We start from the raw sequence: 22,023 nt of genomic DNA, 5'->3' as shown, positions 1-22,023 counted from the left end.
ACAGTGCACACTGCATCACAGCCCATGTATTCTAATGGTGCAGTGTCACTCTGAACTAGCCCAGTTGCCAACATCTGTATAATTGTGCCATGTAGGAAGTTTGTGCCTTTCCACCATTGCACCTACCTTTTTCTAACTTTGGAAATGACAATTACCTGTCCACTAACTTATTTCCTTTCTTGAGGCAAAATAATGGTGATTGAATTTACCTTTCTCCACAAATAGTTCTGATACCCTTCAGTTATTTTTATCCTCTTTATGTTGAGTATGTTTCTTCATGAAAATAAATTATTATAAAGTATTTGATGGTTAATAATCAACAAGTTCCAGGTGGTGGCGGTGCACACATTTAATCCCAGCACTCAAGGGGCAGAGGCATGTGGATCTCTATGAATTCCAAACCAGCCTGTTCTATAGAGTGAGTTCTAGGACAGACAAGACTATATAAAGAAACCCTGTCTTGAAAAAACAAGCAAACAAAAAAAGAAACAACTAGAGATGCTGAAGAGATGGATCAGTGGCTAAAAGCAATTGTTGCTCTTACAGAGGACCCAGGTTCAGTTTCCAGCACCTACACAATGGCTCACAACCATCAGATGCCACCTTCTAACCTCCATGGATGCCAGGCATGCACATGGTGTATATATATGCAAGAAAACTGATAATACATATAAAAATAAAAAATAAATCTTTATAAAAAATCAACTAGACATCAGTGAAATGCTGGTTATGGTGGTATCAAGCTATTGTGGCATCTCTGAAGAGGGGTATCTCAGCCCCCTCACACCAAGGCACATGATAACTTCAGAGGCCACTTCTGTGGCTGTTATCCTTACTCACAGTATCTCCTCCTTGTGGGGACAAGTGAACAGAAATAGTGGGTGAGCACAGAAAAGCTTATACTGTCAAGAAGGAACACCCACAAGACCTGCAGTGTGGTGGTCTACAAAGGGTGGAAGAGCCAGATAAACCTGAATCCTCTCCCCTGCTTGCCTTTCTTCAGACCCCAGATTTTTTGACATTCAGCAAGCAGGCTGGGGCTTCAGGCAGACAGGATTGGGGAGGAGCTTACAGAAGCCTTCATTAGGTGGGAGGCCGAGCTTCCCTCTTCACTGGCGGTACTATGAAGACATTTCCCAGCCTGCCCTGAGACTTCCTTAGAGGTCTGAGGGGTGTGAAGTAATGCAGCAGACTTGATTTCTTCTTGCCTTGTGGCTCAGTTTCTCATCCTATGGTCACTGCCATCTGACTTTGAGTTACTTCTCCAGATACGGCATTTCCTTAGCCCTCCACATCATAAATCACCTTTCCTCCACCCTCCCTACCCACAAAGATGCAGGTAATGGAGTGAAGACTATGCCGAGATAGAGGCTCCAGAAACCATTAGGTGAGAGTCAACAAATGCCACTTGGTTCAGTCTCCCTTGGCCCCTGCAATGCAGTCCAGCCCCTGGGAAGCATCCTGAGGCCACTCCTCTTCTCTCCTGACTGTGTGCACCAGAATCGCAGGCATCCAGTGCAGAGCTATTATGCTGCCTAATTAGCAGAACTGGCCTGTCTGATGTTTACGACATTGAAAATTGCAATCACCTGCCCAGCCAGGCAGACTACAACTTGCCTTCTTTGATTGAGGATTTAAAGAATAGTTAGGGAAAATGAAACCTTTGTATTCTTCCATTGCTTTCTATGAAGCAGAAATCTAGTTACTCCTCTTACCTGTATCGAGAAAGGCACAAGTGGTGAGCATATAAAGTATCTGGTGTTAATTTGTGTCCATATCGTATGCTCTCTCAGTCAGACTTCTGGCAGTTTGGGCTACATGAATGTTCAATAGAGACGTTTTCATGCGGGCTCCAAGCTCTTCTGTCTCTCTTCCTCCTTTCAGTTTTAAAACTTCATTCCTTACCAAGGAATTGCCATGCCCTCCATGGGAACTTATCTTGAGTATCTGTGAGGGCCAGATGGTCCATCAGGAATCTTATGCACAAGACCTCATGTAGACTCCACCCCAGCCCTGCCATCCTAGAGAACTGAGCTTGAATGCCTTAAGTAATGCAGTGAAATTTCTTACTATAGCATCTTGGGCCCTCTCTCGCGCTTTGTCTATCACCTGCTCCTTTCTCTCATTGTACTGAAATCACCCATGGGACACCTTTGGCTTTGGCATACCCATTGTGATTTGTGTAACAGATGTATACATCATTCATCCTTTCGTCTTTCTTGGAAACCGTAAGCTCAACTAGCCTTCCTAAGTTTGAGAACATTCCAGAAGCTAGTCGATGATAGATCTGTATGCAGATATAGGAAGGCAACGGGAAGACACAAAATAGGTTCTCTGACCTCTGTCCTGTGTTTTCATAGCTCCCAGTCTATCTTTCTATTTCAACCCTTCCCTCACTTCCTCCCTAACCTTTATAAACACTTGATCCATGGCTGTGAAACCAAACTAATCTGTGATGGGGGGAAATGGAAAGACAGTGTCCATGCGTTTGCTCTCACACAGATTTGGGGCTTTTGAACATATTTGGAGTCAAGGGCTCCAGAAGAGAGAGAAAGTAGCCATACATTAATGTATGGACTTTGCTTTAAGAGTCCACCTGTTGTAGCCTGTTCTCTAGCCCAAATTAGATGGTCTCAGACTAGATTCAGGTTAATATGAAGTCTGTACACTCCAGCTTCTTAGACAGGCTGCATTATCTGTGTGTACCCTGCTGTCTAGGAACAAGCCTACCACCCTCCTGGCTTGAGTTTTTCTAGTCATCTCTATGTGCTTACCCTTTCTTGTCCTATATTACATGTAATTGGTATATGCCTAAGGAAGCTGGAGGCTGTTGTCTTATATTTTTGTTTATCTTACAACTTGGTGCTTGACATAGTAGAGACCACTCTTCTATTCAGCTTCATTAAATTGAGATTCACTTGAAGCTAGAGAGAATTCAGCAACATCATCCTAATTATACCATAGGCTATCCTGAGTGAGCCAATGTTCTCTAAAAGACATGTGTCTGTTTTACTTCAGAGAGATTGAAAGTCTAAGTGGAGTTTAGTATTTCAATTTCTGCCTGCTTTTTTCTTTAGTTGGAGCTACACCTTCAAATGTGGTGAATACCTCTAGAATGCTCCCCAATAATGTCCTTCCTCCTTGTTAATTTCCTTCCCTGGCCCCAGTGATTCCTGATGAAGAGGATGTGATAGAGTAGCAGGGAGAGCCTTGTCACTTCCAAAATGAACATAGAGGATGGCTGTGGCTTTAATCTTAGACATCCCTTACTCCTTCCTTCTGGAGAGACCTGGCTGCTATAGGGAGCTGCTTTCAGGAGACCCTTGGATAAGGGACTGAAGCCCTATGTCCACAGAGCACAAGAATAAATCCTGCCAGCAACCCCATTGAGTCAATATAGAGGAAGACCTCTTGCTGGCAAAGCCTGCATATGAAGCCCCAGCCATGATGTAGCTCTTGTGGGAGACCTTCTGCCTCTGTCATCCAACTAAGTATGCTTGGTCTCCAGGCCTACTACAAAACTGTGATGTAAGAAATGCTATTGCTTTAAGCTTCTGGGTGTTGGGGCAGCTTGTTCGGTAGCAATAGGTAACCAACTCAAGTGGCAAGTAAATGAAGCCTATCTTCAAGGGCTGGTGTCCCCAGTGAGAGAACATCATGTCACAGAGCAGGAGTGGCAGAGATGAGCCCAAACTGGTCACCAGAGACCCAGGTGCTTTCTGCCCCTTCTCTCTCCCCTTTGGGGTGATTTCCTTCTCAGGTCTTGAGCAGGAGCACTGTGGTTCTTTCATAGGTTACATTCAGACACCAGAATCTTCAGAGGGAGACAACCTAATCCCTCTGTAGCAAGAAGCAAACTCATTAAAGGATTTCTCCATGTCTCTTGATCACACTGGAGAATACATTGGCCTAAGGCCCGGCAAAAATGACATCACCTTAAATGAACCAGGCTCATCTAGACAGAGTGGTTGGGACCAGCTCTCCTTGAGGCATTTGGAAGTTGATGGGTGGCACTGGGGTTCCATGGTTAATATTACGTACACAGCCAGTGGTATCTGCCATGCTTGTTAGAAGCCTTCGCTTTGGTGGTTGTCTCCGTAAGATGTGCTGTGAGTGGGTGTAAAGAGAAGGTACTGTCTATTGGTAAAGGACACATGGAAGAGTAATCTCAAAGCAGCACAGCCAAGGACCTGAAAGCCAGAAATCACCAGGGAGCAGTCCTCTCGAGGAGGGACAGTGTCATGCAAAACCAGCCACCTCAGACTTGGCATCTACCTATCTCTCTCATTTTCTGATTTTTACAGAGCAGAGGAAATACTGATAGAGCTGCTAGCATCAAAATGCAGACATCCTTCCTCACCTGCACTTATCTGTCCTGTAGTTTCAGTCACCGTTATCTGAATGAACTAAAAAATTCCTGACATAATTCATACATTTTAAATGATGTACTCTCTTAAACCTCGTGATAAAGTCTCATACCATCCAGCTCTCTCCTGCCCAGGACCTGAAGCACCCCTTTTCCCTGTACCCACACTGTTGCTGCTACCTGGCCATTAGTGTCACTTGGTAGCGTCTCTGTTTTTAAGATTGACTGTGAGGACACTGCAGTGCCCATGCCCAAGTAATCCTTATTGTCCTTAATAATGGCCCCAACGTGCAAGTGGAGTAGTGCTGGCAATTCAGACATGCTCCCCTTAAGTGAAAAGAGATCTATGGTAAAATAAATGCAACACACACACACACATCTATGTCCATGTATAGTTGTAACTGCTTCAGTATTCTTAGTATTTTCTAGCATCCAGTGGGGGTTTTAGAACACCTTCCTTGTGGCTATTGAGTGCCTTTTTAGTATCCAGAGACCAGCGTGTCTGTCTTCTGGATAGCAGTAGTAAGGAAATAGAAAAGCAGTGTTGGTGAAGGTGTGTATCGAACTCATGAGTCCTAAGAATGTTGTCATTTAAAATTACTTCCTGCTTGAGAAAACGTTCTTTCATGTTCCTAAGTACATTAACTATAAACAAAAAACAACAGAAGGTACAACATGAAGTTGCCTCTGCCAGAGAGTAAGTTCTTCCTTCTGCTAGGCACTGCTACATATACACATTAAGGTTCCTTCTCTATGAGCCTTGCAGTCAGGACCTTCATCGTCAAAACATCTTGCAGATTCTGCATGGATGGATGCCACAGGAAGAGAGGTGATTAAGCTCAATAGCCTCCCAAAGCCTCGTGTTACCAAGTTCATCTCCAATATGACTGTGTATGAATGGTTCTTAACATAATTGTAAGAGTGGGAGTCTAATAGGTCTCTGCTCTGTGTTCTTTAATCTTGTTCATATTAATAAGTTTTCCTATTTCCCATTAGGTATCTACTTACACTACTTACATAGGCAAGTGCTTGGTATGCATGTCTAAACCAATAATCATGTGTGCATTTGGATTTTGCTTCATGGCTTTCTAACCAGCCTCCATTCTGAGAGCATTTGAATCTGCTCTCTGAATCACTTCTGTAAAATCATCCTATGAGTTGCACTGAATTGTTTGTTTTCAGGATTTACAGTACAATCCTAATTGGGCTATTAATGGCTCATCAATTACAAATTCCAGTTAGAAGACCCCGGGGATTTGCAGATAGAGCACACGGAGCTTATACTGAAGCATTGCTTTGATTTTTTAATTTTTTTTTTTTTTAGTAAATTATCCAATGGCTATCATTCTCTTACACATTTTCTTGTGAATAGCTTGAGGAAATGTCTTTCTCTGGATATATGTTTATAAGAGAATTGGCCAGGAATTGTAATGGCATAGAAAAAAAAATAGGCCATTTTCTCCGGTTCTCAGCAGGAGCCATCCCATTGTGTTATTTCTAGCATTTTGATTTTAAATTGTGATCACTTCGGGGTCTTTTGGTTAAGATCGTCTGTAGAATCCTCTTAAATTTGAATAGAAACCCTGTTCTAAAACACATTAAGGAAATTCTAAGCCAGAGGGGAGGAAAGATCAGAGAAAAGAATTACCATTTTGAATTAAAAGTCGGTAATTTGAGTTTGATCAATGCAAAATGAACAATAATAATTCACACTCCAGGCGAGTGACTCAGCAGAGGAGCTAAGAACAGAGAGATTTGGAGCATACTGCCGTGGTAGTTTGCAGGTGCCTGCCTGGAATCTAACTGCAGATGCTCACAAAGGGCTGATGGCTGGTGACAACTGCCTCTGCCTGAACAGAGAGCCTAAAGCTCGTGAGATGAAGCAAGGCTTGGTAGATGCCTTTACATTTGGGTCAGTGGTCCTAAGTCACCTAATCTCTTGTTCTAAAATCCAACCCCCCCTCACCCCGCTAAATAGTTCTGCTTTTAAAAAACAAACCCATTAATTGCATAGTTCCTTAAGTCCACAGGTGGGTAGAGGTCAGAGCCAGCTCAGGAACGTTCGTTCACTTGCCCTTTTCTTCTATTGATTTCTTCCTTTCCTGACCATGGCAAGGAAGCTCGCTGCACAGCTGCTCCTGCTGCTGTGGGAAAAGGCAGAGCATCCAGGAAAACAGGAAATAGATCATGAGCGAATAGCCTTTTCCATAAAACAGCAGGAAATTATTGACTGTGGGAGCAGAGTCTGTCCCTGACTAGATTTTCAGCCTGTTATTTTTGTACCTTGGGCATTATTATCCCTACCTAGCACGAATATTGGATGCTTTTTAAGATAGAGGCATGGAAAGCCACAGACTGTGTGCAGCACTGAGGAAAAAAAAAAGAAACTTGGGAACTTAATTCTCGTTGCTTATTATTTCCAGCACTTTATAAGGTGTCATGTCCCTGACTTGAAAGAGAATTCAAGAACTTAGTGGCAGTGCAGTGACAGGGGCCTGTGTCAGCTCGTGAAAGCATGATGTTAAATCTCCGGGAATGTTAGAAGCCAATTGCTAAATAGAATTATTAATAAAAAGGAAAAATGTTAAGGGTGAATTTTTTTTCATTTTTTATTAATTCTTTGGGAATTTCATACAATGGGTATTGATCATATTCCTCCCCCACTCTACCTCCTCCTAGATCTTCCCCTATCCCAACCTGCCGAAATTATATCCTCTTTTTGTTGTTTGTTAAACCCAGCAAGGGCAGTTTGTCTTAGATTGGCAGCCTTTCATTGGGAGGTAGTTCACCCACCAGGGGATATACCTTTAAGAAGACTGACTCTCCCTCTCCCGGCAGCGATTAATTGCCAAAACCTCCTTAGCTAGGAATGGGACTTGGTGCTCCCCTCCCCCTCCCTCCATGCTGGGATTTGGTCTGGCTTGAGCTTGCACAGGTTTGGGGCACGCTATCACAGCTGCTGGGACATCATAGGTACAGCTGTCCTGCTCTGTCTTGGAAACGGTTCCTTTTAGCTATCCACTGCCTCTGGCTCTGGCTGCCTTTCCAGTCCCTCTTCCACAGTGATCCTTGAGTTGGGGGAGGAAACAGTGTGATGCAGATGTCCCTCCCATTTAGGGCTGAGAGGATTTAAAGGGAGGAAGGCTGGAACACCATGGCATAAAAGGAGAGAGGGGAATAGTGGACAGGAAGGGATAATTGGGGGGAGGGATGGAAGAACAGGGTAAAGGAGAGAATAGAGAGAAGAAGAACAACACTACAGATATTTCAGCAAAGTCATAAAAAAAGCTACTACTTCTTAAAAAAAAAAAGACATACACAAATATAAAGACATTAAATGGAATCACCCTGTAACAGAGCAGCAATGCCACTACTAGACATCATATACTTACAAATAAAAAGGCCTAGTACCAGGCATGGGTTACTACTTTTGGAGTTGTTGGCCCATGTGGTCCCAAAGACCCCAGACATTACAGGCTGTTATCAGTGCTCTTGCTTACCCTCCAGAACTTGATGTTAAGAACCTGTTACTGCAGATGTCACAGATTGGAGTTTTAGAACATGGAAAAAATCAAGTCCTCACCTTGAAGCCTCATCTCTACCAGCTAGTTTTCATAGTGCTGGAAGGTACACTATGCATGATACCAGAGGAGAAAAGTAATTATCAGTATTACCCAGCTGTGACCCTGCAAGTCACAATGATAACTGGCCTGGCAATACAAGCAATAGTGGCGTAAATGTCACGTGAATAACCAACTATTTTCTGATTGGATTTAAGGCCTGATCCACAAGATGAAACCCTTACCTGGCACCATTATTGAGAACCTATCGCTAGACAGGTCCTAGGGAAGAACCTTCTAGTATTCCTTTGCTAAATCAACATGGTATTAAACCAGCTCCTAATGACTTACTGTGATAGATTAATACAACCCTCAGAGAAGCTTCTTTTTTTTTTGCTGTAAATGGTAACTAAGACAGAGATACACAATTGTTCAAGCTGCAAAGAATAAAAAAATGAAATTATATTTTGGCTGTTATAAATTAAGGAATTTGACAGAAATTAATGAAAGTATTCTGTCAGAATCAATTCGTTATATAAAACCTATAAAAGCAGTATTACATATTTTATAATTTCTTATAAATATTGTGCTTCCCATCCTTATCTCAATCTTATAATTATTTATACTTTTGCTTCTATACAGCTGGTTATTATTTACCATCATATCACTAAAAAGAAATAACAAATATATATAGAATGGAGAAATGAAGTAAATTGTTTAGAAAACAGACACAAGTTTATCTTCAATTTTCCACAAGTTAATCAAGCACTATGCTGACTCAACAATTATACCCTTACACTTATGGTTGTGTGTCTTAAATCTTTAGCTTATAGCATTAAACTAAGTTAGGAATACAACTTTTATAATATGAAATGTTAGAACATTTTTCTGGATTCATATAAATTTAAATCCTTCTAAAAATAAGTAATGGGCACATTGGTTTTTCAGGAATGGTGAAAAAATATTAAGTACCATTGCCTCCTTTTATCAAAAGTAAATAAGGTCCATGATTGTCTTAGTTAGGGTTTCTATTGCTGTAAAGAGATACCATGACCATAGCAACTCTTGTAAAGGAAAACATTTAATTGGAGTGGCTTGCTTACAGTTAAGAGGGTAAGTTCATTATCATCATGGTGGTGAGCATGGCAGCCTGTAGTCAGATGTGCTACTGAAGCAGTAGCTGAGAGTTCTGCATCTTGTAGGCAACAGGAAGTTGACAGAGATGCTGGGCAGTATCCTGAGCATAGGAAACCTCAAATCCCACCCCTACAGTGACACACTTCCTCCAACAAGGCCACACCCACTCCAAAAAAGCCACACCTCCTAATAGTGCCACTCACTGTGAGATGCGTCTTAGGGAGCCATGTGCAATGGTGTAAATTCAGAGTCCTTGATTTTAGACCTTAGCCATAAGACCTTAAAACTTTGAACTACTTCACTGAAGTCGTCCTTTATATCTATCATAGGTCATTTTCACCCTAGAGGAAAGCAGCAAGAGCTTAGGACCTTTCAAACACTGTATCACAACCTGCACTGACACCTCATGTCTATCTCCAACTCAGTGAACTCTGACCTGTGAATGTAGGCTTGAGCTCTGCCCAGTATCACTAGCATCAAGAAGGGATATCTGACCGTGAGAACATTATAAAACAATGCAAGCTATTTTTCACTAGTTCTATAGGTAGCTTGGCCATTTTTTTTTTTCCAGAAGGTAGTCCTGCTTCTAGCTGAAGAGCTATTGACAATTGATGAAGAGCTACTGGGAGTGACAGAGTTAGTTTTCTTCAGGGGTGCATCTTCTGAGAGGCTATCCATGCCCCCAAGAGATGGGCCTATACCCATCATGCACATACTGGCAGGACTAAGTGAATCCAATGGGATTTTTTTTTAAAGGATACAGGAAATTGAGATCAAAAAGTGGGGGGGGGATAAGAGAGGAGTTTAAACTGATGAAATGGGAGGGTGGGTTTGGTCAAAACTCATTATATGTACGTATGAAATTCTTAAGCAATACAAAACTAAAATAAAAATAAATGAGGTAGGAAATAATATTTTTCTTCCAACTAATAGGTGTTATTGCTTATTTTATCTGGTGAACTACAAGACATAACACAGTTTTCACTGGAGACAGAATTCTACTGCTGGATCAATAGACCCACTTAACAACAGACCTGGAAAGGGACTAAAAAAAGCAATGCTGACGTCAATTGACCAACACCGCTCTGTGTGCAGTGTGAAATCTCCAGGGGTTGAAGTGCATGGTGCCAGCAGGCAGTTGTTGTGCCGGGACTTTACATTCATTTTACCATCTATTTCCTCTACAGTTTATTGCTGTGCGTCGTTCCCTACCCATGGCAAGCGCTCCTGATGGACAGGCCTCTTCCTGCCTCAGGCTTTTCCTGGTGTCTCTGCTGTCCGGGCTCTGATGCTGCTGTCCTTCTGCGTTCTTCCACTTTTAGGACAAAACAAATAGGCTCATTTGTACCCCCTTTACTTTCTTTAGAATTTACATATAAATGCAAAAATGGCAAAGATTTGCTTAAGGTTCATGTTTCTTTGAAGGTGATAAAGACTTCTAAATATAAATTTTAAGTTGATAATATCAACTTATTTGACATTCACTGATACAAGCATCTCTCACTGTGAAGTACATTATTTTAGCTTATTATTAATTCATGCTTTTTCTTACTCCGTGTTCTTTTCTAGAATTTAGTCTCCATTTTCCTCACAAGTAGATTATATATATACATGATTTGTCTGGTATTGTCAGTTTGGCCAGAATGGAACTAATCTATCTACCTTGTAAAACAAAGTACTGAACACATGAACTCTAGCCTCTAGAACTCAGGACCTAGGATGTGCCCTTCCCCACTTGGGCATTCATGGGTCCAACTCCTTGGTATGTCTCCAGTTTTCCTGTTACTCTGTCTTCTGCCATTTGGCTAGTTTACAAAAGAAAGGAGAAGAGGAGCTGTTTCTCCCTTCTTCTGTTCATTATTCATCCATCTTTTTCTCACTAGACACTCATCAAGCACTGATCTGACGCTAGGCAGATCCCACTGTCCAGAAAATAAGAGTAGCTAGCACACACGTGGGTTTTACTTAGCTGTGGAAGGAAAAAACAGTGGCTCTGTTGGGCAAATACTGGTCCTAAGATTCATACAGCTGAGAGAGGTACCAAAGAATATAGCAACTATGTCTACAGGGGATGGTTTGGATCTCCATGGTGTCCAAGCCTCTGCAATCTTGAGGAAGCTGACATACTCTGTCATCCTTCAGCTGTTACTGTCACCTCTGTCATCCCAGAGTAGGTGAGGATGATCATATCTGAAGATTTAAGGTTAAGCTGAAATGGAAAACGTTCCTTGCTTGCTTTGGTTAACTTTTGAGTGTGCAAAGACACATTTGATCAGAGAGGGGTTTTTTTGTGTGTGTTTCTCTCCGAATCTTTTTAAAGGGTTTTGCTTAGAGTAGTTTTTATTGTTCTTGTCTTGTTGATCACAATGAAAACATTAGCTAATGAATATAGGAATGATCATAGCAGATGCTGGTATGTGTAATAAAACAAATACAAGCTAGAGCTACATAAAACCAGTGTAGTGCCATGCATTGGGGATAAAAGCCAAAAACTGATAAGATTCACACACAGAGAGACACATGTGCACACACACACACACACACACAATCACACACACACACACACACAAACGCATGCACACACATTAGAAAGTGCTTTCTCCTTTTTCTTTTTTAATTTTCCATTTTTCTTTTTCTTTTTTCTTTTCTTTTCTTTTTTTTTTTTTGCATTGAAATAAAGGACTTTTGTCTGATAAGTAGCAGTCATTTGACCTCAGATCATTAAGTGGGGAAAGTCTAAACAAGAAAAGGTAATGTTTATAAAATGTTGGGAAAGCATCAGGATTTATGAGCCAGACATTAAAGCTTGTAGAAGATTGTATATAATTACAGCAATAAGCATTTGTGTGAGAAGCAGCTATTATGCTTAAGAAAGATGGCAGCCAAAAATTCTCAAGACAAAACATGAGTACAAAAGGGGAGGGTGATACTACTTATGAAATATTGATTAAAGTGAAAGAGACATGGTGAAAATATACTGAAGATGAGTGGAAGTAGAGTACACACACACACACACACACACACACACACACACACACACACACACAGGGAGAACAGTTCAGTACATGGCAAGCACAACTTGACTGCACAAACCCCACTTACTTGATTATAAAAGTCACCTAAGACATGGATGGGTAGTCTCTGACAGTCCCCAATTTACCTTTCTGACCGAGTACCTAAAAGCCTGATACAGCATTATTCAGAACAGCTCAGTTCAAGTCAGGCAGATTAGTGTCTGCCATGCATTATACCAGAGTCTTTTACAAATTAGAAACATTGATTTGCCCCAGAGCATCTACATTTCAGAAAGGCGCTCCTCTCTGACTTACTCCAGAACCCATCCCTGACTCTGTGGGTCGTGCCTTCTCCTGATAAGCCTGCTGGAGGGAAAACATGTTGATATCTATTCTCCATAATGTGTTGTGCGTGCTATCTGTAAAAGATGATAGTTCCCATGTCCCAAATGGAGACCCACAAATCAAGCAGACTAGTAACTGGCCTGTTCTTTTGCACATTCACAGAGCAGAAAGCACCCTGGAGAATATTGTTCTATAGTAAATGCTAAGGTAAAAGAAAAATTAACTGTAATTATTTGTAAATTATAATTAGCTTAAAGGCTTCTGTTTTTACTGTAGAGAACATCTATCCAGTGGACAGTGGAACACAGTGAGTCTGTAAACTGCATGAGCTTTCACTCTTGATGTGAGGATTCTGAAACTTTCTCATTTTACGTAAAAGCTGCTAATTTTGCAGCTGAAATAATTTGGAGATATTTTCCAACTGTTTACTCAACTGGTATTTCATTTTCGCACCCATTATAATCAATCACACATTGCATCTGTGTTTGCAATGCTTATCAGCTGCTAATTTTCACAGTTTTCATGTTAATTTGGATGTATAATATGATTCAGTTTGTTCACAACTTTTATAGTTCCTATAATCAGATTCAAAATATTTCTATGTGGAGGCTAACATTTCCCATAACCAAACAAGCTTTTTGCAATAGGGGTAGGATTATATTTTCCAGAAGTGAAAAGGAAAGGTAAAAGCCTTCCTCACAATGATGCAAGGTACGTTTCAAACATCACCATCAATTATAAATTGCCAAGGTCCTGGAACTCATCTATTACAGAGCATTTGCTTCCAGTCTCCTCTTTGAGGGTGTATGTGTGTGCACACACACTGTTGTATTGTTCAGGCCCACAAAATATGGATCAGGGAAACAGCTCAACGTAGTATTTCTCTCATCAGTCACAATGGTTAAACAAGAAAACTTCAAACATGTCACTAAAAACAAATACCTAAATAGTAAAATTACGCTGCTCAGGAGGCCTCTTTGGGATGGAGGGGGTGGGTGGGTTCATGTTTCTCTTCAGTAGCTGGATGGAGTTAGTAACCATGACTGAGTAGTCCCCTTTATATCATTATTTCTTTGTTTATTCTATCTTCAAGTAACCCCCATGACTTCTGACCCTTTCTTCTCTTTCTTAAGTAAATGCATTTTATCATAACGCATGAAGCTGCCTAGCAGTCAGAAAACAGTGTCTGCCAGTATTCCCCAGTAAAGAACAAAAGAAAAGAAAAAGGAAGAGGACACAGAAAGAGAGGATTAGGCAGACTGGATTGGTTGTATCCAGATTTATAAACTGGATGAAGAAGGGAGAGAAATGAGGAAAGAGTAAGCCAAACCTGAGTCCAGATGCCAGAACCGATGTGTGCCACACAGCCATCTTGGGCCTGGAACGGACCAGGACTAAAGAACAAATGTCTCCTCTGGTGGACTATAGGGAAAAGCAGCCTTGAGGAATGTAAAAGCCTGCCTCACACAAATCTCCAAACAAAGGAGACTGGGGATGACAAGAAAGCATACATACGGCATAATTGCATGGCCTCACTGCTCAGTCAAGTTTCCTGTGTTGAAGTTCCGTTTAACTTGGAATGCTAGTCCCTCTGAAGTGTATGAGAAGCCTTCCACACAGACTTACGTCCCCCCAGGGAAACCTGAGCAGCAGGTGCCCATAAGCACGGGCTGGGACCTTTTTGGTCCCCTTGGCCCCAACATTTGTATGAGCACCCAGGTGTCCTGGGGTGCTGCTTTTCCAATAAGAGAATTAAATGGAGAGTGGTTGTGTGATTGTGTCTCACAGCCAGGCTCCTGACTGTCTGACCATAGGTGGACAGAGGTGTAAAATTAAACATATGCTATTAATAGAGCTGCTGTTTGTACAGAAGAATGGGTGGTTCTTGGGAGCAATAAAGAACCTTTGTTCTCAGGGCCAGTTTCTCTCTTTGCTGTATGCTGCCTGTACCCAGGAGCACGTCATTGGCAGCCTCCCTCTCCACCATTTTTCCTTCTATTCAGTCTTCTCTTAAATAGGCAAACTCCTCTTAATCTGCACCACAGTTCCTCAGATGTTTCTTTATCTCAGATATCCTCAAATATTCTGTTATTCAGAGCCATTTTTACTCTGCAAGGATGCATATTTTTTGCACAAATGAAACATTATTTACATATCCACATACATCACCTTATGTCAGTATTATAAATCTAAGGGGGAAACGAGCAAAACATGCTTTCTAATGACGCTGTAAATCAATTGAGATGTAAAGCTCCATCCCATCTAACTAGGAGACTGTTGAAGTGTGGACCATCATACGTTGAAATTAACATCCTTAATGATGAAGTGGCCTTGCTCTTGGGAGAAGGAAAATTGAGTACGGCATGTTTTCGTCCATGCAGTCGTCTGGATGTGTTATTGTAAGTGGAAATGCAGATGTGTAAACATGCACACAAGATGTTGCCCTCTGTCCCCCTGTCCGTTTCCAGAGGAAACATGAGGCTGTTCTTCGTGCCACTTTCTCCTGCCAAGGAAGCGTGAATGCATTTCTCATACATATGTCAACCTCCCTCTCTGCTATCCTAACCCCACTTGACAGCCAGCTGATAGTACCAGCTTCAGCCAGTCTCCTTCTGACCATCTCTGGAGTTGGCAGGGCTGGTGCCAGGGGAGAATCTTTCCAGGCTCCAATGTGGACCGACTGCTGACCAACCCGTTATTCTCTGCAAGCTTGGCAGGTTCCTAAGGGGCTGCTTTAATTTAAGGTATCTTGGAAAAACAAGTGGTTTTGGCTGCTTATATATATAACCACCAGGGGGAGCTCTAGTTATCCTGTTGATGGACGGCTCTGCAGAATGGAAACAAAGATACAAAAAAATAAACACCAGGGCTTTGCTTTTATGCCAGTATTATGTTGCAACCAGTCACACAGAACAAGCAGGCTTGGTGACTACAGTCTTAAAGCTGATCCCTCTCTAGCCACACAAAGAAGAAAGTAAAGCCAAAAGAATCAACTGATTTGCTTAAAAATCACACAGTTAAGGGAAGGCCTGTACTCAGCTTGGTAGATTCTCTATCTGGTGTTGCTGGGGTGACTAATGAATACATGTATCTGGGAACATTATGTATATGTGCATATATACATGTGTGTATGTGCTTTGTGGGGATATATGTGTTTATTCACTGTATCTCTGTATAATGTATACATATGCACATGCATAATGTAGGAAGACACTGGTACATGCTGTAAACACATGCATATGCACACACAACACATAGGGGTATCCATACCATATACCTGCATGTGTATACATCATTGTTATGGAAACACTATATCCATATATACATTCACAACACATATACAACCATGCATACAGACATAGTGCATTGTATGTGTACATGTCTGTATATGAGGTTAGTATAGTATGTGATATTATTAGCTTGTGGATGCCAGTTCATGTCACACACGATATTTATGAACCTGTGTTTGGCTTTGTAAGAACTGTGAACCTGTCCACTTAGCCTTCCCAGAAATCATTGTTGGCCTTCTTTATTGTCTCTCTCAGGTCCTTTTCTTATTGCTGTGACCAGATACCCAGCAAAAAGCCATTTCAGGGAGGAAGCATTTATTTTGGAGCACATTTTGAGTTGCTACAGTCCATGGTGGCAGGGCACATTAGTAGGAGCATGAGACAGACACTGGTCACATTGCATCTGTAATTAGGAAGCAAAGGGTGAATAGGATGTAGAGCCAGCTATGAAACATCAAGGCTCACCCCTAAGGACTGATTTCCTCCAGGGGGGCTCCACCTCCTAAAGTTCCATAAGCGTCTAAAGGAGCGCCTCGAGCTAGGGACCATGTGTTGAAATATGTAATAAAACATTACATTTTATATCAAATCACTGTGATTCTTAATTTGCCACCGGAAGGAGATTTGCAAATGGAGGAGAACATGATCCAATGGTTAAAATGGCGAGTTATCCAGCTTTGTCTAGGGCCGGAATCTCATACCGCCATATTGATATGCTTGTTTCAACATTCATCTTAATATCTGCATCCATTAGCTGTTTTATGCCTGGGGCTCGCTGACACACAGAGAGGGGGGGAACATAGTGGGTCTGCAAAAAGAAGTCTTCTGGAGATGGACAGCGTTTTGTACTCCACAGCCTCACCCCTCATAGGATAAAAGCATGAGGTAAAAGTAGCTAAAGGTACCCCCCCCATTTTTATGGGTTAATTCTTTAATCTTTACCACAGCCCTAACAAGGCAGTGCTGTTGTTAACATCCTCGGTTTACAAATAAGAAAACCTTGGCACGGAGATAAGTAACTTGGTCTGGGCCAAAAATCAAGTTAATGCTTAAGCCAAGCCGTGTTCCTTGCCAGTTGGGCCCCACTTGCTTAACTTTGTGTCTGTTTCCTCCCTTCACCGTGCCTGCTAGTGTGCGGCCAGGCATTGTGCATCTGCTCTGCCTCCTCCTCCTCCTCCTCCTCGTCCCCCAAAACTGTCCATAGGTCCACAGAAGGAGAGCACGGAGCATGGCAGCCCTTGCCATTTGAGGTATGGGCAGTGGTGTTTGGTCATGATTGAAGCTCTTGAGTCCACCGCCACCAGTTCTGCTGCGTGTTAAAACGCCAGCCGAGAGCAAGTACAGAGATGAGCCAAAGCACTAGGCTCACATGGTTTCCCACCTGTGGACACCTCTCGAGACTAGATTGTGCTAGACTCTTCTCCAAAGCCACACCGTACACTGCTGCCGCGTGGAGGCTACTATGACGTAGTAGCGATTCTCAACTCAAACAAGCCATGTGTTCTTCCCCGGCTTTGAAGGCCAGAAGTACATGATCAGGATGCCAGTAGGATTGGTTCTTTTGGATGCCCTCTCATTGACTCATGGGTGACATTTTTCTCCCTTTGCCTTCATAGCTCTTCTGTGTTTGGGGCTCTGATCTCTTCATTTGTTAAGAATGCCAGTCATATTGTCTCACCGAATGAGGCCTACCCTATGGTCTGACTTACTTATTCACTACTTTCAAGACCTTTTTCACATAATGTTCCATTCTGAATTTGCTGCAGCTGGTGTGTTTTTAGAACAAATTTTGGACCATAACAATCACTGTCATCATCCTTTGGTTGCTAAGGAGATAGTGGAGGTGCAGAGAGTATGATGTACCCATGTGCAATCATGGAACAGCAGTAGCTCCTGACTCCAGGGCCTGGGCCCTTTTCCATGTCAGTACCCCACCTCTCTCCAGCTACTAGCTGTACTGATTTTACCCACATTTGTCATGGCCTATGATGCCCTGTCCCTGAAGTAGCCATTTTCCTGTATGTATTCCTGCCCTTGCTCTGACTTAATTTCATCCATGTTGACAGTTTAAAGAGTGTCTTCAGTTCTGATGACACTGAGATCTCTGCTGACTATCAGAGAAAACCTGTCAATCCCAGGAGATGCTTCCAGGAGCAATCAGGAACTGTGATATCCTACACCATGCTGACATCAGAGGCTGCTTCTGCTTGTGCCAGCCCTTGGCCCCCATGGACCTCTCAGCCTCTCCTTGGACCTTTCAAGCATTTGTGAATACACATGCACCTGTGTGCTGGTGTACACACACACACACACACACACACACACACACACACACACACACACACACACACCCCACAGTTGAAACCTATCTTGTGCCTTGGTTGCATTTGAACCTTGGGTTTTACAGACCATTCATAGTAAGCTCAGCATTCACGTCCTGTTTATCTTGTGTTCTTTCAGAGCATGGTAAAGATGTTTCATATTTATGGACCTGCAAATGTTCTCCTGAAGTCAGTTACTTACACCCTCTAATGTAATGAATTCTATCCATCTTAAAGGTTACCACGTTGTCACCGGTTTCTCCCAGCTAACAGGACTTCTGAGGAAACTGAGCCAAGATATTAACCATTAGCCACAGATTGTGTTGCAGACTTTGCAGGCAAAAGGGCCCTCGAGACGCTGCTCCAGGGCCTGGCAGCCTCTGTGTTTTGCTTAGACTTGTTTTTGCTTGACCTGTGCAAGGCATCTTAAATTGTTTGAGTAAACTGCTGAATCAGTTAGTAGCCCTTAATTATAACTTTAAAAAATAACACAAAATGTGCAACATTAGATAGTTCCAATGCACGATTCTGTGGTGTTGGGATATTCACATGGCTGTGCAGCAGACCTCCAGGTCTTCCCTGTCTTCCAAGCCTCATTCTATATCCATTAACTTCTGTTTTGCCCTTTTCCCCAGCCTCTTCCAACCACAGTCCCACCTTCTGTTTCTAAGAATGTGATGCTCGAGGTACCTCATGTAAATGAAATCACACAGCATTTGTCTTTCTGTGACTCACACAAGGCCCTTAGCACAACGCCCTCAAGATTCATTCATATGGTGGCATAAGGCAGAATTGCCTTCCTTGTAAAGACTCAGTAACTTCCATTGTTTGTGTATGCCATATTATCTTTCTCCATCCATCCATATACAGAGATTTAATTTGTTTACACTTCTTATCAGGACTAATGCCAGAGGGAACACAGATGTACAAATACCTCTTCGGAGACACGCTTTCCATTGTTTGGCATAACAGATCCAGGAATGGGTGGCTGGAATGTCACTCAATATGCCTTTGGTCTCTGCCAGTTCCAGTGACTGTGACTCTAGAGGTGGGAACTAGCTCCCTTAAACCAGAGTAAGTCTCATGTGAGCTCTAGCGTCAGTCATGGTGACTGATCCACGCACATTTTTTAGGCCAGCATGCAATGACCAAGCCATAGCAAGGACAGTAAGATTTGATTGGGTCACGAGGACCCTTGTGCTAGACAATTAGGCTGCTTCTCCAAGCAGAAGAGGTAGAAATGATCCTGAGCAACCCCAACAGTGTCTGCAGAAGCCTCTCCAGAGCAGCAAGCAGGCTAGAGTCATACAACCTGGGCCAAGCTTCTCTTAACTCTGTTATTGGATAATCTCAGGCAATTTAATTGCACTCTGCCAGAGTTTCTATGAAAGGAAAAGCTGCTTTTGAGAATTACACAAGCAAGTAAATGCAGAAACATTTAGAACAACAATCAACACTGAACAAATCATAATTAGTATGAAAGTGGCTACAATTCAAAATGCAAGAAAAATTATACATTAAAATCTAGACTTTTGCTTCTTATGAGAAAAAGAGGCAAGGCAACATGAGTTTGTCTCTTTGAAAGTGTTATGGTACAGTGATGCTTATGTCTAATAGGTGGCGCCTGGCACTCTAGATATCCTCTGTGCCCTATCACTCCTATCCCTTGGCCTGTCTCTCATTGATGTCCCAAGATCTCTTTCAATACTCTTCTCAGATTTCTACAAACTAGAAAGATTAAGCAACTCAAGTCCTTGATTGTAAACAACAACAACAACAAAAATATCAGAAGAAAAATGCTGATCGCGTTATGAAGTAAGCCCACATAAAACCTCATTTTCTACTTCAGACCCCTTCCTGAGAAATGTGGGGCCAAATTGCTTTTCTCTTTTTTCTTAAGATGTTGTCGTTGCCTGTCTCCTTTGAGAGGAATCTTAAGGTATCTTTAACTGCTTTTGAAAATGAATGCCTTGCACTTGGGGGGCTCCTGCCACTTCTCAGAGAACCTCTGATGCCCCCCCCCAACTACGGCTGTGAGTTCTGGATGCCATGCCCTTGGCAGATAGGCGCTGAAGAGTTGGACTCCTCTTCACCCTCTTTTCTTTCTACTGCAGAGCATTGCCAACTGTCTTAGTGCCCATGAGCAAGCACTAGTCTTTCTATGCAGCAACAAAATGCAGGAATAAATTAGCCCTGGCATCCTCTGGGAGCACTGAAGCCAGTGTTTAATTGAGATGCCTAAAGTGGATACTTTTGCCACTTCAGAGACACAACTGATACCAATTGGGAGCTTCGCACCCAGTCACTACAGGTAGGCCCAGTGCTGGACACAAAGCCTATAAAAGTTAAGCCTGAGCCCTCCTGCTACACTGTCCCCCAGTGTCTGACCAGAGTACGGGATTCCCCAAGCTACAGAGAGGCAGCTGAGCCCTCAAGCATGTTTCCGTGGCTGTGAGTCCTGTACCTCTCATGGGACAGTTGAAAGAAGCAAGAAGGGAGGGGTAGTGGGAGGCTGTGCCAAACATCCATGCTGGACATGCAGTGAGGGTTGCACCCTGGGAAAGCTGATTCGGGAGGAATTACACCATGGCTAATTGTGTAATTCATTCTCTGAACAACTTCAAAGCATGGGCAGAATAATAAAGTTTTTATGAAATATGGATATGTTAATCCTGCCTACTGTTTAGCCCTAATGACGTATACAGTCACCCCTCACTATTCACAGGGAACTCTGGATGCCCAGGTTCCTTTTGTGAGGTTGTGCAGTATTTGCATGCAACCTACATAATCCTCTCATGTATAGTTTAAATTATCTCTAGATTACTTATACTACTCAATATAATCTAAACACTATATGAATCGATTGTTTAAAGGAAATGACAAGAAAACAGTATATATATGTTCAGTCTTGGATGCTTTAAAAAATGTACTAATGCTTTATTCATGGAACTGGTTGATACATAGAGATACCTGCTTGTATTTTACATGCTCATTATTTCAAGAGAAACTGAATTAAAATGCAGAGTGGTTCATGTGTGACAGGAGACCAGAAAGCCCTACCATCTGCCATGTACAGGCAGCAGCCTCAAGAGAAGCAGAGCTGTGAGTCAAGTTGAGGGTAAAGGACCTCAAACCAGGAGCTCTGTTGTCTGAAGGTGAAGAGGGCTGGAAGTCACCCTGCAAACAGAGCAGTTTGTTGTCTTTTGACCCTGAGCAGATTGAAATCCGAACTCTGTAAATCCTCTTTTTCTTCTAATCTATAATAGTTAAAATGCTCATGTTCCATACCAGCCTCAGACACCCCAGAAATATTTTGCTCACTTAGACTCATCAGATGACATGTAAACAACTGTCAGGAGTTTACTCCCTCTCATCAGCTTGACCACATGGATGTCTTTAAACCACACTTAATCTCCAAATACAGATAAAGACAAGGCCTTAATATCAAGTAACACAATGCAGCTCTACTGCAAACTATGGAGACCTTAGTCTCCATATGCCTTCTTCCAGGGGCATCAACACCTTTGAGACCTGTCTCTCTTCCTGGTGTAAAATTAATAATACTTAAATACTGACATAAAGTGTCAGTGGTATTGCATATTGAAGAAAGAAAACCAGAAGAAAATGATTTATTTTTGCATAATTTGTATATGTCTAGAAGTATATTCATAACAAAATAAGTATAACTGTAGTCATCATTTCTGTAACAGTATTCATGGCATGAACTGATATTTCTATCATCTACCTTCTTTCTGTAGCCCTTTTTGGCCTTTATTAAGAACCTAGACCCTTTATAGTTCATTACTTAGTGAAATAACCCAAGCCTTCATTCTTAAAGGGCCTGAGCCATTAGTAGTCTGCCTGGAATGGATTAGGGTAGTTTTCCATTGACCTTAATCATAGCACATTGTAATTTTGAGACTTGCCCTAAGGGGCAGCCTGTGTTCTAAAGAGAGATTCTTTCCTACTTTTCTTAGGAGGTATAGTCCA

At 42.1% G+C, this 22,023-nt stretch overlaps 1 protein-coding gene across 8 annotated transcripts in view; it reads left to right on the top strand.

Moving 5' to 3' along the window:
• Positions 1–22,023, top strand: part of Cobl (cordon-bleu WH2 repeat protein) — a 242,784-nt gene that overhangs the window by 173,062 nt on the left and 47,699 nt on the right. The gene's annotated exons all lie outside the window — the stretch shown is intronic.

Source organism: Peromyscus maniculatus, chromosome 10 (genome assembly GCF_049852395.1).
Source record: "Peromyscus maniculatus bairdii isolate BWxNUB_F1_BW_parent chromosome 10, HU_Pman_BW_mat_3.1, whole genome shotgun sequence".
NCBI classification, from domain to species: Eukaryota; Metazoa; Chordata; class Mammalia; order Rodentia; family Cricetidae; genus Peromyscus; species Peromyscus maniculatus.
Note: the sequence above shows the minus strand (reverse complement) of the source record. Positions and strands in the feature narration are given on the sequence as shown.